This window comes from Dendrobates tinctorius, unplaced genomic scaffold (assembly GCF_039654945.1).
Source record: "Dendrobates tinctorius isolate UK_male_01 unplaced genomic scaffold, ASM3965494v1 ptg000184l, whole genome shotgun sequence".
NCBI lineage: Eukaryota > Metazoa > Chordata > Amphibia > Anura > Dendrobatidae > Dendrobates > Dendrobates tinctorius.
The window spans coordinates 18,133,525-18,147,577 of NW_027361851.1; the positions used below are offsets into that span (position 1 = coordinate 18,133,525).

The window sequence follows — 14,053 nt, forward strand, 5'->3', positions numbered from 1 at the left end:
TTAAGTTTTTGTTTATTAAGTATCGTTATGGTCTATTGATGTATGAGGTGAAAACTATGAAAGTAGACTTACCAGCAAATCCGTTTCTAGATATATTTCATGACAGCACTGTAGAAGGTTGATTCCCTACCCTAAAAGGGACAGAGAACACAAAGAAATAGTCCCTCCTCATTGACTGTCCAAAGGATTTTTCTAGTGCCAAAAGAACAACAGACATATGCACAAAAAATCTGTTTGATGTTCCTAGAGTTCTTTTTTGAGAGGACAAATTCAGATTCACTCCAAAGACTCAGGAAATTTTTCAAAACCACATTACTAAGTTTTGTTTGACCTAATCAATAAATGAAGATAAAGTTTCTTGAAATTAAATGTTGATGTCAGAAGTAGGATTTGAACCCACGCCTCCAGGGGAGACTGCGACCTGAACGCAGCGCCTTAGACCGCTCGGCCATCCTGACTTCAATATGCAATTGGAACTTAACTCCTTCCATGCTAGTAAGCAGAAATGTTACCATTCCTTGTGATTAAAAACTTGTCACACCACCCCAAAAAAGTCAATAAATAACATTTTTTATATGCGTACTTTTCGTCTGCATTAATTTTTAAACCTCCATTTATTTTGTTTGGATATTAGAAATGTTAGATTTCTCACAAATGCGGTGATGCACCACATTTCTTCAGAAACTACTGTTTGGCCACACAGCAGGGCTTTGAAAGGAAGAGCCCTATTTGGGTTTTGCAATGCAGATTTTGCAGGAATACCTTGCAGATGAAATTTGCAGAGTACCAAAACAGCAGAAAACCTCCCAAAGTGACCACATTTTAGAAATTATTTTGCACAATGAGTTAATCAACACCTGCAATTACTATTGTCAGCCTATAGGTGTTTTCACTCTGAACCATCCAGCATTGCAAGTATGCCAGTATAGTGCCCAGCTTTTGCTTGCAGAGACAAGCAACCCATACATTTTTAAGTGGGCTCTACTCACTGGAGCAATGTCAAATATGTAGATGCTTTGTCTCACCATTAAAGTAGAAACCTCCTATATTTCAAATTAAAGATGACGGACCTGTGTGGAGCTTGTGTTTTTTGCCTTTTTTACTTTGTCCACAGCATATTTTTTAAGGACATTTGTCTCAGTAATGACTCAATGTTTCAAAGTCAAACAAGCTGATTATAATCATTCAGCTAGTGTCTGATAAGTGCTGTCTGTTTCAGCTATCAGGTTACCTTTTAATCCTCTTACAGCTAAGTCAATCTGAAATAAAACAAAATAGAGGAAAAATTACTAAAAAACATTCATGTGTTCAAAAGGAAAAAGTTACCGTTTCTCAAATTTTTAACATTTTGTTTTCTGTAGATAGTTAAGATTTTTAGGCCTTTTGATCATGATCAGTCCATGTGCTTTGTTAAATATCTCCTTAAAATGTAAACGGTGAAGAAAAAGCATTTTGCCGAATCCCGGGACCTTTAGATCTTCAGTCTAACGCTCTCCCAACTGAGATATTTCAGCCATAACTATACATTTTCTGGGGGGTTTGACACTTTGCAAATGTCAAGTGTCACACCTGGAGGGATATATTATAATTTTTCATTTGACTGTTTTTTGAAGCATGATTTCTATTTGAAACGCCTTCCATTTTGCTGTACATATTTAATAACATTCATTAACTATTTGTGAATGAGTAGAAAAAGACAGCAATTTTGCCATTGAATTTTTACATTTTCAGTTTGTCTCCATGCACCAGTATAATTCTGACCCTGTGCTTCTAGAATAGGTCATGGTCGCACATAAAACACAATTTGCATGCATAATGTTACATCAAGTTTTATTTTTTATGAGATGCAAACCATTGGAGCAAAAAAGAGACAAAAATTTAGAGAAAATATTTTATTGATTGTTAATGTTAAAAGTGAGACCATTTGTCCCAAAATGTGCTGAAACATGTCAGAATGACATGGGCATTTCACATTTTTTAAACTATGATTACCTACTTGTTAAGTTTTTGTTTATTAAGTATCGTTATGGTCTATTGATGTATGAGGTGAAAACTATGAAAGTAGACTTACCAGCAAATCCGTTTCTAGATATATTTCATGACAGCACTGTAGAAGGTTGATTCCCTACCCTAAAAGGGACAGAGAACACAAAGAAATAGTCCCTCCTCATTGACTGTCCAAAGGATTTTTCTAGTGCCAAAAGAACAACAGACATATGCACAAAAAATCTGTTTGATGTTCCTAGAGTTCTTTTTTGAGAGGACAAATTCAGATTCACTCCAAAGACTCAGGAAATTTTTCAAAACCACAATACTAAGTTTTGTTTGACCTCATCTAATCAATAAATGAAGATAAAGTTTCTTGAAATTAAATGTTGATGTCAGAAGTAGGATTTGAACCCACGCCTCCAGGGGAGACTGCGACCTGAACGCAGCGCCTTAGACCGCTCGGCCATCCTGACTTCAATATGCAATTGGAACTTAACTCCTTCCATGCTAGTAAGCAGAAATGTTACCATTCCTTGTGATTAAAAACTTGTCACACCACCCCAAAAAAGTCAATAAATAACATTTTTTATATGCGTACTTTTCGTCTGCATTAATTTTTAAACCTCCATTTATTTTGTTTGGATATTAGAAATGTTAGATTTCTCACAAATGCGGTGATGCACCACATTTCTTCAGAAACTACTGTTTGGCCACACAGCAGGGCTTTGAAAGGAAGAGCCCTATTTGGGTTTTGCAATGCAGATTTTGCAGGAATACCTTGCAGATGAAATTTGCAGAGTACCAAAACAGCAGAAAACCTCCCAAAGTGACCACATTTTAGAAATTATTTTGCACAATGAGTTAATCAACACCTGCAATTACTATTGTCAGCCTATAGGTGTTTTCACTCTGAACCATCCAGCATTGCAAGTATGCCAGTATAGTGCCCAGCTTTTGCTTGCAGAGACAAGCAACCCATACATTTTTAAGTGGGCTCTACTCACTGGAGCAATGTCAAATATGTAGATGCTTTGTCTCACCATTAAAGTAGAAACCTCCTATATTTCAAATTAAAGATGACGGACCTGTGTGGAGCTTGTGTTTTTTGCCTTTTTTACTTTGTCCACAGCATATTTTTTAAGGACATTTGTCTCAGTAATGCCTCAGTGTTTCAAAGTCAAACAAGCTGATTATAATCATTCAGCTAGTGTCTGATAAGTGCTGTCTGTTTCAGCTATCAGGTTACCTTTTAATCCTCTTACAGCTAAGTCAATCTGAAATAAAACAAAATAGAGGAAAAATTACTAAAAAACATTCATGTGTTCAAAAGGAAAAAGTTACCGTTTCTCAAATTTTTAACATTTTGTTTTCTGTAGATAGTTAAGATTTTTAGGCCTTTTGATCATGATCAGTCCATGTGCTTTGTTAAATATCTCCTTAAAATGTAAACGGTGAAGAAAAAGCATTTTGCCGAATCCCGGGACCTTTAGATCTTCAGTCTAACGCTCTCCCAACTGAGATATTTCAGCCATAACTATACATTTTCTGGGGGGTTTGACACTTTGCAAATGTCAAGTGTCACACCTGGAGGGATATATTATAATTTTTCATTTGACTGTTTTTTGAAGCATGATTTCTATTTGAAACGCCTTCCATTTTGCTGTACATATTTAATAACATTCATTAACTATTTGTGAATGAGTAGAAAAAGACAGCAATTTTGCCATTGAATTTTTACATTTTCAGTTTGTCTCCATGCACCAGTATAATTCTGACCCTGTGCTTCTAGAATAGGTCATGGTCGCACATAAAACACAATTTGCATGCATAATGTTACATCAAGTTTTATTTTTTATGAGATGCAAACCATTGGAGCAAAAAAGAGACAAAAATTTAGAGAAAATATTTTATTGATTGTTAATGTTAAAAGTGAGACCATTTGTCCCAAAATGTGCTGAAACATGTCAGAATGACATGGGCATTTCACATTTTTTAAACTATGATTACCTACTTGTTAAGTTTTTGTTTATTAAGTATCGTTATGGTCTATTGATGTATTAGGTGAAAACTATGAAAGTAGACTTACCAGCAAATCCGTTTCTAGATATATTTCATGACAGCACTGTAGAAGGTTGATTCCCTACCCTAATAGGGACAGAGAACACAAAGAAATAGTCCCTCCTCATTGACTGTCCAAAGGATTTTTCTAGTGCCAAAAGAACAACAGACATATGCACAAAAAATCTGTTTGATGTTCCTAGAGTTCTTTTTTGAGAGGACAAATTCAGATTCACTCCAAAGACTCTCAGGAAATTTTTCAAAACCACATTACTAAGTTTTGTTTGACCTCATCTAATCAATAAATGAAGATAAAGTTTCTTGAAATTAAATGTTGATGTCATAAGTGGGATTTGAACCCACACCTCCAGGGGAGACTGCGACCTGAACGCAGCGCCTTAGACCACTCGGCCATCCTGACTTTCATATGCAATTGGAACTTAACTCCTTCCATGCTAGTCAGCAGAAATGTTACCATTCCTTGTGATTAAAAACTTGTCACACCACCCCAAAAAAGTCAATAAATAACATTTTTTATATGCGTACTTTTCGTCTGCATTAATTTTTAAACCTCCATTTATTTTGTTTGGATATTAGAAATGTTAGATTTCTCACAAATGCGGTGATGCACCACATTTCTTCAGAAACTACTGTTTGGCCACACAGCAGGGCTTTGAAAGGAAGAGCCCTATTTGGGTTTTGCAATGCAGATTTTGCAGGAATACCTTGCAGATGAAATTTGCAGAGTACCAAAACAGCAGAAAACCTCCCAAAGTGACCACATTTTAGAAATTATTTTGCACAATGAGTTAATCAACACCTGCAATTACTATTGTCAGCCTATAGGTGTTTTCACTCTGAACCATCCAGCATTGCAAGTATGCCAGTTTAGTGCCCAGCTTTTGCTTGCAGAGACAAGCAACCCATACATTTTTAAGTGGGCTCTACTCACTGGAGCAATGTCAAATATGTAGATGCTTTGTCTCACCATTAAAGTAGAAACCTCCTATATTTCAAATTAAAGATGACGGACCTGTGTGGAGCTTGTTTTTTTTGCCTTTTTGACTTTGTCCACAGCATATTTTTTAAGGACATTTGTCTCAGTAATGCCTCAGTGTTTCAAAGTCAAACAAGCTGACTATAATCATTCAGCTAGTGTCTGATAAGTGCTGTCTGTTTCAGCTATCAGGTTACCTTTTAATCCTCTTACAGCTAAGTCAATCTGAAATAAAACAAAATAGAGGAAAAATTGCTAAAAAACATTCATGTGTTCAAAAGGAAAAAGTTACCGTTTCTCAAATTTTTAACATTTTGTTTTCAGTAGATAGTTAAGATTTTTAGGCCTTTTGATCATGATCAGTCCATGTGCTTTGTTTAATATCTCCTTAAAATGTAAACGGTGAAGAAAAAGCATTTTGCCGAAACCCGGGATTGGACCAGGGACCTTTAGATATTCAGTCTAACGCTCTCCCAACTGAGCTATTTCAGCCATATCTATATATTTTCTGGGGGGTTTGACACTCTGCAAATGTCAAGTGTCACACCTGGAGGGATATATTATAATTTTTCATTTGACTGTTTTTTGAAGCATGATTTCTATTTGAAACGCCTTCCATTTTGCTGTACATATTTAATAACATTCATTAACTATTTGTGAATGAGTAGAAAAAGACAGCAATTTTGCCATTGAATTTTTACATTTTCAGTTTGTCTCCATGCACCAGTATAATTCTGACCCTGTGCTTCTAGAATAGGTCATGGTCGCACATAAAACACAATTTGCATGCATAATGTTACATCAAGTTTTATTTTTTATGAGATGCAAACAATTGGAGCAAAAAAGAGACAAAAATTTAGAGAAAATATTTTATTGATTGTTAATGTTAAAAGTGAGACCATTTGTCCCAAAATGTGCTGAAACATGTCAGAATGACATGGGCATTTCACATTTTTTAAACTATGATTACCTACTTGTTAAGTTTTTGTTTATTAAGTATCGTTATGGTCTATTGATGTATGAGGTGAAAACTATGAAAGTAGACTTACCAGCAAATCCGTTTCTAGATATATTTCATGACAGCACTGTAGAAGGTTGATTCACTACCCTAATTGGGACAGAGAACACAAAGAGGTGAAATAGTCCCTCCTCATTGACTGTCCAAAGGATTTTTCTAGTGCCAAAAGAACAACAGACATATGCACAAAAAATCTGTTTGATGTTCCTAGAGTTCTTTTTTGAGAGGACAAATTCAGATTCACTCCAAAGACTCTCAGGAAATTTTTCAAAACCACATTACTAAGTTTTGCTTGACCTCATCTAATCAATAAATGAAGAAAAAAGTTTCTTTAAATTAAAAGTTGATGTCAGAAGTGGGATTTGAACCACTTGTAAATGGTGAAGAAAAAGCATTTTGCTGAAACCCGGGATTGGACCAGGGACCTTTAGATCTTCAGTCTAACGCTCTCCCAACTGAGCTATTTCGGCCATATCTATATATTTTCTGGGGGGTTTGACACTCTGCAAATGTCAAGTGTCACACCTGGAGGGATATATTATAATTTTTCATTTGACTGTTTTTTGAAGCATGATTTCTATTTGAAACGCCTTCCATTTTGCTGTACATATTTAATAACATTCATTAACTATTTGTGAATGAGTAGAAAAAGACAGCAATTTTGCCATTGAATTTTTACATTTTCAGTTTGTCTCCATGCACCAGTATAATTCTGACCCTGTGCTTCTAGAATAGGTCATGGTCGCACATAAAACACAATTTGCATGCATAATGTTACATCAAGTTTTATTTTTTATGAGATGCAAACAATTGGAGCAAAAAAGAGACAAAAATTTAGAGAAAATATTTTATTGATTGTTAATGTTAAAAGTGAGACCATTTGTCCCAAAATGTGCTGAAACATGTCAGAATGACATGGGCATTTCACATTTTTTAAACTATGATTACCTACTTGTTAAGTTTTTGTTTATTAAGTATCGTTATGGTCTATTGATGTATGAGGTGAAAACTATGAAAGTAGACTTACCAGCAAATCCGTTTCTAGATATATTTCATGACAGCACTGTAGAAGGTTGATTCACTACCCTAATTGGGACAGAGAACACAAAGAGGTGAAATAGTCCCTCCTCATTGACTGTCCAAAGGATTTTTCTAGTGCCAAAAGAACAACAGACATATGCACAAAAAATCTGTTTGATGTATCAAGAGTTCTTTTTTGAGAGGACAAATTCAGATTCACTCCAAAGACTCTCGGGAAATTTTTCAAAACCACATTACTAATTTTTGTTTGACCTCATCTAATCAATAAATGAAGATAAAGTTTCTTGAAATTAAATGTTGATGTCAGAAGTGGGATTTGAACCCACGCCTCCAGGGGAGACTGCGACCTGAAAGCAGCGCCTTAGACCGCTCGGTCATCCAATATGCAATTGGAACTTAACTCCTTCCATGCTTGTCAGCAGAAATGTTACCATTCCTTGTGATTAAAAACTTGTCACACCACCCCAAAAAATTCAATAAATAACATTTTTTATATGCGTACTTTTCGTCTGCATTAATTTTTAAACCTCCATTTATTTTGTTTGGATATTAGAAATGTTAGATTTCTCACAAATGCGGTGATGCACCACATTTCTTCAGAAACTACTGTTTGGCCACACAGCAGGGCTTTGAAAGGAAGAGCCCTATTTGGGTTTTGCAATGCAGATTTTGCAGGAATACCTTGCAGATGAAATTTGCAGAGTACCAAAACAGCAGAAAACCTCCCAAAGTGACCACATTTTAGAAATTATTTTGCACAATGAGTTAATCAACACCTGCAATTACTATTGTCAGCCTATACTGTAGGTGTTTTCACTCTGAACCATCCAGCATTGCAAGTATGCCAGTTTAGTGCCCAGCTTTTGCTTGCAGAGACAAGCAACCCATACATTTTTAAGTGGGCTCTACTCACTGGAGCAATGTCAAATATGTAGATGCTTTGTCTCACCATTAAAGTAGAAACCTCCTATATTTCAAATTAAAGATGACGGACCTGTGTGGAGCTTGTGTTTTTTGCCTTTTTGACTTTGTCCACAGCATATTTTTTAAGGACATTTGTCTCAGTAATGCCTCAGTGTTTCAAAGTCAAACAAGCTGACTATAATCATTCAGCTAGTGTCTGATAAGTGCTGTCTGTTTCAGCTATCAGGTTACCTTTTAATCCTCTTACAGCTAAGTCAATCTGAAATAAAACAAAATAGAGGAAAAATTACTAAAAAACATTCATGTAACCTGCAGTAACCACCGATCGACCAAACCGCTGCACGACCAGCTCTACCCTCGCCTACTGTATTATCACCCATCCCTTGAAGATTGTGAGCCCTCGCGGGCAGGGTCCTCTCTCCTCCTGTACCAGTTATGACTTGTATTGTTTAAGATTATTGTACTTGTTTTTATGTATACCCCCCTCACATGTAAAGCGCCATGGAATAAATGGCGCTATAACAATAAATAATAATAATAATAATAATAATTCATGTGTTCAAAAGGAAAAAGTTACTGTTTCTCAAATTTTTAACATTTTGTTTTCTGTAGATAGTTAAGATTTTTAGGCCTTTTGATCATGATCAGTCCATGTGCTTTGTTTAATATCTCCTTAAAATGTAAACGGTGAAGAAAAAGCATTTTGCCGAAACCCAGGACCTTTAGATCTTCAGTCTAACGCTCTCCCAACTGAGCTATTTCGGCCATATCTATACATTTTCTGGGGGGTTTGACACTCTGCAAATGTCAAGTGTCACACCTGGAGGGATATATTATAATTTTTCATTTGACTGTTTTTTGAAGCATGATTTCTATTTGAAACGCCTTCCATTTTGCTGTACATATTTAATAACATTCATTAACTATTTGTGAATGAGTAGAAAAAGACAGCAATTTTGCCATTGAATTTTTACATTTTCAGTTTGTCTCCATGCACCAGTATAATTCTGACGCTGTGCTTCTAGAATAGGTCATGGTCGCACATAAAACACAATTTGCATGCATAATGTTACATCAAGTTTTATTTTTTATGAGATGCAAACAATTGGAGCAAAAAAGAGACAAAAATTTAGAGAAAATATTTTATTGATTGTTAATGTTAAAAGTGAGACCATTTGTCCCAAAATGTGCTGAAACATGTCAGAATGACATGGGCATTTCACATTTTTTAAACTATGATTACCTACTTGTTAAGTTTTTGTTTATTAAGTATCGTTATGGTCTATTGATGTATGAGGTGAAAACTATGAAAGTAGACTTACCAGCAAATCCGTTTCTAGATATATTTCATGACAGCACTGTAGAAGGTTGATTCCCTACCCTAATAGGGACAGAGAACACAAAGAGGTGAAATAGTCCCTCCTCATTGACTGTCCAAAGGATTTTTCTAGTGCCAAAAGAACAACAGACATATGCACAAAAAATCTGTTTGATGTTCCTAGATTTCTTTTTTGAGAGGACAAATTCAGATTCACTCTAAAGACTCAGGAAATTTTTCAAACCCACATTAATAAGTTTTGTTTGACCTCATATAATCAATAAATGAAGATAAAGTTTCTTGAAATTAAATGTTGATGTCAGAAGTGGGATTTGAACCCACGCCTCCAGGGGAGAAGGCGACCTGAACGCAGCACCTTAGACCCCTCGGCCATCCTGACTTCGATTTGCAATTGGAACTTAACTCCTTCCATGCTAGTCAGCAGAAATGTTATCATTTCTTGTGATTAAAAACTTGTCACACCACCCCAAAAAAGTCAATAAATAACATTTTTTATATGCGTACTTTTCGTCTGCATTAATTTTTAAAAATCCATTTATTTTGTTTGGATATTAGAAATGTTAGATTTCTCACAAATGCGGTGATGCACCACATTTCTTCAGAAACTACTGTTTGGCCACACAGCAGGGCTTTGAAAGGAAGAGCCCTATTTGGGTTTTGCAATGCAGATTTTGCAGGAATACCTTGCAGATGAAATTTGCAGAGTACCAAAACAGCAGAAAACCTCCCAAAGTGACCACATTTTAGAAATTATTTTGCACAATGAGTTAATCAACACCTGCAATTACTGTTGTCAGCCTATAGGTGTTTTCACTCTGAACCATCCAGCATTGCAAGTATGCCAGTTTAGTGCCCAGCTTTTGCTTGCAGAGACAAGCAACCCATACATTTTTAAGTGGGCTCTACTCACTGGAGCAATGTCAAATATGTAGATGCTTTGTCTCACCATTAAAGTAGAAACCTCCTATATTTCAAATTAAAGATGACGGACCTGTGTGGAGCTTGTGTTTTTTGCCTTTTTGACTTTGTCCACAGCATATTTTTTAAGGACATTTGTCTCAGTAATGCCTCAGTGTTTCAAAGTCAAACAAGCTGACTATAATCATTCAGCTAGTGTCTGATAAGTGCTGTCTGTTTCAGCTATCAGGTTACCTTTTAATCCTCTTACAGCTAAGTCAATCTGAAATAAAACAAAATAGCGGAAAAATTACTAAAAAACATTCATGTGTTCAAAAGGAAAAAGTTACCGTTTCTCAAATTTTTAACATTTTGTTTTCTGTAGATAGTTAAGATTTTTAGGCCTTTTGATCATGATCAGTCCATGTGCTTTGTTTAATATCTCCTTAAAATGTAAACGGTGAAGAAAAAGCATTTTGCCGAAACCCGGGATTGGACCAGGGACCTTTAGATCTTCAGTCTAACGCTCTCCCAACTGAGATATTTCAGCCATATCTATACATTTTCTGGGGGGTTTGACACTCTGCAAATGTCAAGTGTCACACCTGGAGGGATATATTATAATTTTTCATTTGACTGTTTTTTGAAGCATGATTTCTATTTGAAACGCCTTCCATTTTGCTGTACATATTTAATAACATTCATTAACTATTTGTGAATGAGTAGAAAAAGACAGCAATTTTGCCATTGAATTTTTACATTTTCAGTTTGTCTCCATGCACCAGTATAATTCTGACCCTGTGCTTCTAGAATAGGTCATGGTCGCACATAAAACACAATTTGCATGCATAATGTTACATCAAGTTTTATTTTTTATGAGATGCAAACAATTGGAGCAAAAAAGAGACAAAAATTTAGAGAAAATATTTTATTGATTGTTAAAAGTGAGACCATTTGTCCCAAAATGTGCTGAAACATGTCAGAATGACATGGGCATTTCACATTTTTTAAACTATGATTACCTACTTGTTAAGTTTTTGTTTATTAAGTATCGTTATGGTCTATTGATGTATGAGGTGAAAACTATGAAAGTAGACTTACCAGCAAATCCGTTTCTAGATATATTTCATGACAGCACTGTAGAAGGTTGATTCCCTACCCTAATAGGGGCAGAGAACACAAAGAGGTGAAATAGTCCCTCCTCATTGACTGTCCAAAGGATTTTTCTAGTGCCAAAAGAACAACAGACATATGCACAAAAAATCTGTTTGATGTTCCTAGAGTTCTTTTTTGAGAGGACAAATTCAGATTCACTCCAAAGACTCTCAGGAAATTTTTCAAAACCACATTACTAAGTTTTGTTTGACCTCATCTAATCAATAAATGAAGAAAAAAGTTTCTTGAAATTAAAAGTTGATGTCAGAGGTGGGATTTGAACCACTTGTAAACGGTGAAGAAAAAGCATTTTGCCGAAACCCGGGATTGGACCAGGGACCTTTAGATCTTCAGTCTAACGCTCTCCCAACTGAGCTATTTCGGCCATATCAATACATTTTCTGGGGGGTTTGACACTCTGCAAATGTCAAGTGTCACACCTGGAGGGATATATTGTAATTTTTCATTTGACTGTTTTTTGAAGCATGATTTCTATTTGAAACGCCTTCCATTTTGCTGTACATATTTAATAACATTCATTAACTATTTGTGAATGAGTAGAAAAAGACAGCAATTTTGCCATTGAAGTTTTACATTTTCAGTTTGTCTCCATGCACCAGTATAATTCTGACCCTGTGCTTCTAGAATAGGTCATGGTCGCACATAAAACACAATTTGCATGCATAATGTTACATCAAGTTTTATTTTTTATGAGATGCAAACAATTGGAGCAAAATAGAGACAAAAATTTAGAGAAAATATTTTATTGATTGTTAATGTTAAAAGTGAGACCATTTGTCCCAAAATGTGCTGAAACATGTCAGAATGACATGGGCATTTCACATTTTTTAAACTATGATTACCTACTTGTTAAGTTTTTGTTTATTAAGTATCGTTATGGTCTATTGATGTATGAGGTGAAAACTATGAAAGTAGACTTACCAGCAAATCCGTTTCTAGATATATTTCATGACAGCACTGTAGAAGGTTGATTCCCTACCCTAACCCTCCGTCAGGCGCAATAGATCTGACAGGCACACAGTAATTAGTTTCACTTCTCTCTCCTTGCCCACTTATCAGAAAACCCCACCCCTCCTAGTTATCTCCTGACTCTACAGGCTCTGTGAAACCTGATATCACAGTGACTCAGCAGACCTTCTAGTGAGCAGATATCAACACTTTGGCTTCTCAGGCACATTGCGCCTGATTTCAACACAAATTGAAAGGTTAGTATTTTCTTTTTTTATTCATCACGATTGTGTATTTAGCTTGTTTTATGAAGGATTAATGCTAAGTTAGTGTACATAAGTACTGTTTTCTTAGACAAAAGGAGGGTGGCTTCTAAGGCACATTGCGCCCTAACACATACTCTTTCTCTCTTGCTTCAGATTTTCTGCTGCAATGGCCAGAAAACAGTATGATTCATCTATACCCCTTCATTTAGAAGAAATGGAGATTTTTTTGTTAGAAGATGATGAGGAAGAACCAGCAGTAACTGAGGATTTAGAGGAATCTAGTGACATTTCATCTGAAGATGAGGTAGCAGAATGTAACACTGATTCTGGAACAGAGCAGGATGGTGATGACACTGATACAGAGGAAACAGACACAGATCTAGCTTATTATTTGGGCAAAGATAAAAATACAAAGTGGAACAAAAAGGCACCCAAGAACAAACAGCGCAGAGAATCCCACAATATTATTACACACCTTCCTGGAGTTATTGGAAGTGCTAGAAAAGCTAAAACTGCAGTGGAATGTTGGAGTAATCTAATTACAGATAGCATGTTGGAAACTATTGTTCGGTTCACTAACCAGTATATTGACACAATCAAAGAGCAATTCTCCAGAGAGAGGGACATCAAAAACACTGATGTGATTGAACTCAAGGCATTTATTGGCTTGTTATACCTAGCTGGTGCTTTCAGAGCAAATAGGCAAAGTTTGGAGGAGCTGTGGGGGACAGACGGTGATGGCATCGAAAAATTCAGCCTTGTGATGAATCTGAAACGATTCAAAGTCCTGATCCGTTGCCTCCGTTTCGATGATCGAAGTACCTGGACAGAATGAAAAGGTTATGACCGGCTTGCACCAATTCGGGACATATTTCAACAATTTATTATGAATTGTCAAAAAAACTATTGCCCGGGGCAAAACCTCACTATTGATGAGATGCTTCCAGGTTTCCGTGGAAGATGTGGTTTTCGGCAATATATACCATCAAAGCCAAACAAATATGGAATTAAAATTTTTGCCATGGTTGATGCAAGGATGATGTACACTATGAACATGGAAGTTTATTGTGGAAGACAGCCACCAGGTCCTTTCAATGTGAGCAACAAGCCTAGTGATGTGGTAAAGAGAATTGCTGAGCCAATGTTTGGATCTGGTCGAAATATCACTGCTGACAACTGGTTTACTGACTTTGATCTGATTGATTTTTTAAAAACGAAAAAGCTGTCATATGTGGGAACTGTTAGAAAAAACAAAAGGCAGTTGCCGCCAGATTTTCTATATACAAAAGGCAAACAACAGTATAGCACTATGTTTGGGTTCAGTAATGGAAAGATTTTAGTTTCTTACATCCCACGCGAGAGGAAAAATGTGATTTTGGTCTCTTCATTACATAATGATT

The 14,053-nt window shown here is 35.9% G+C and overlaps 4 non-coding genes across 4 annotated transcripts; all 4 read right to left on the reverse strand.

The window, feature by feature from the left end:
• Positions 1-375: 375 nt before the first annotated feature.
• TRNAL-CAG (transfer RNA leucine (anticodon CAG)) lies at positions 376-458 on the reverse strand. The gene has a single exon. It is a non-coding gene; the product is annotated as a tRNA-Leu (tRNA).
• Positions 459-2,379: 1,921 nt separating this feature from the next.
• On the reverse strand, positions 2,380-2,462 carry TRNAL-CAG (transfer RNA leucine (anticodon CAG)). The gene has a single exon. It is a non-coding gene; the product is annotated as a tRNA-Leu (tRNA).
• A 1,923-nt stretch (positions 2,463-4,385) lies between these two features.
• On the reverse strand, positions 4,386-4,468 carry TRNAL-CAG (transfer RNA leucine (anticodon CAG)). The gene has a single exon. It is a non-coding gene; the product is annotated as a tRNA-Leu (tRNA).
• A 7,262-nt stretch (positions 4,469-11,730) lies between these two features.
• Positions 11,731-11,803, reverse strand: TRNAF-GAA (transfer RNA phenylalanine (anticodon GAA)). The gene has a single exon. It is a non-coding gene; the product is annotated as a tRNA-Phe (tRNA).
• Positions 11,804-14,053: the final 2,250 nt, after the last annotated feature.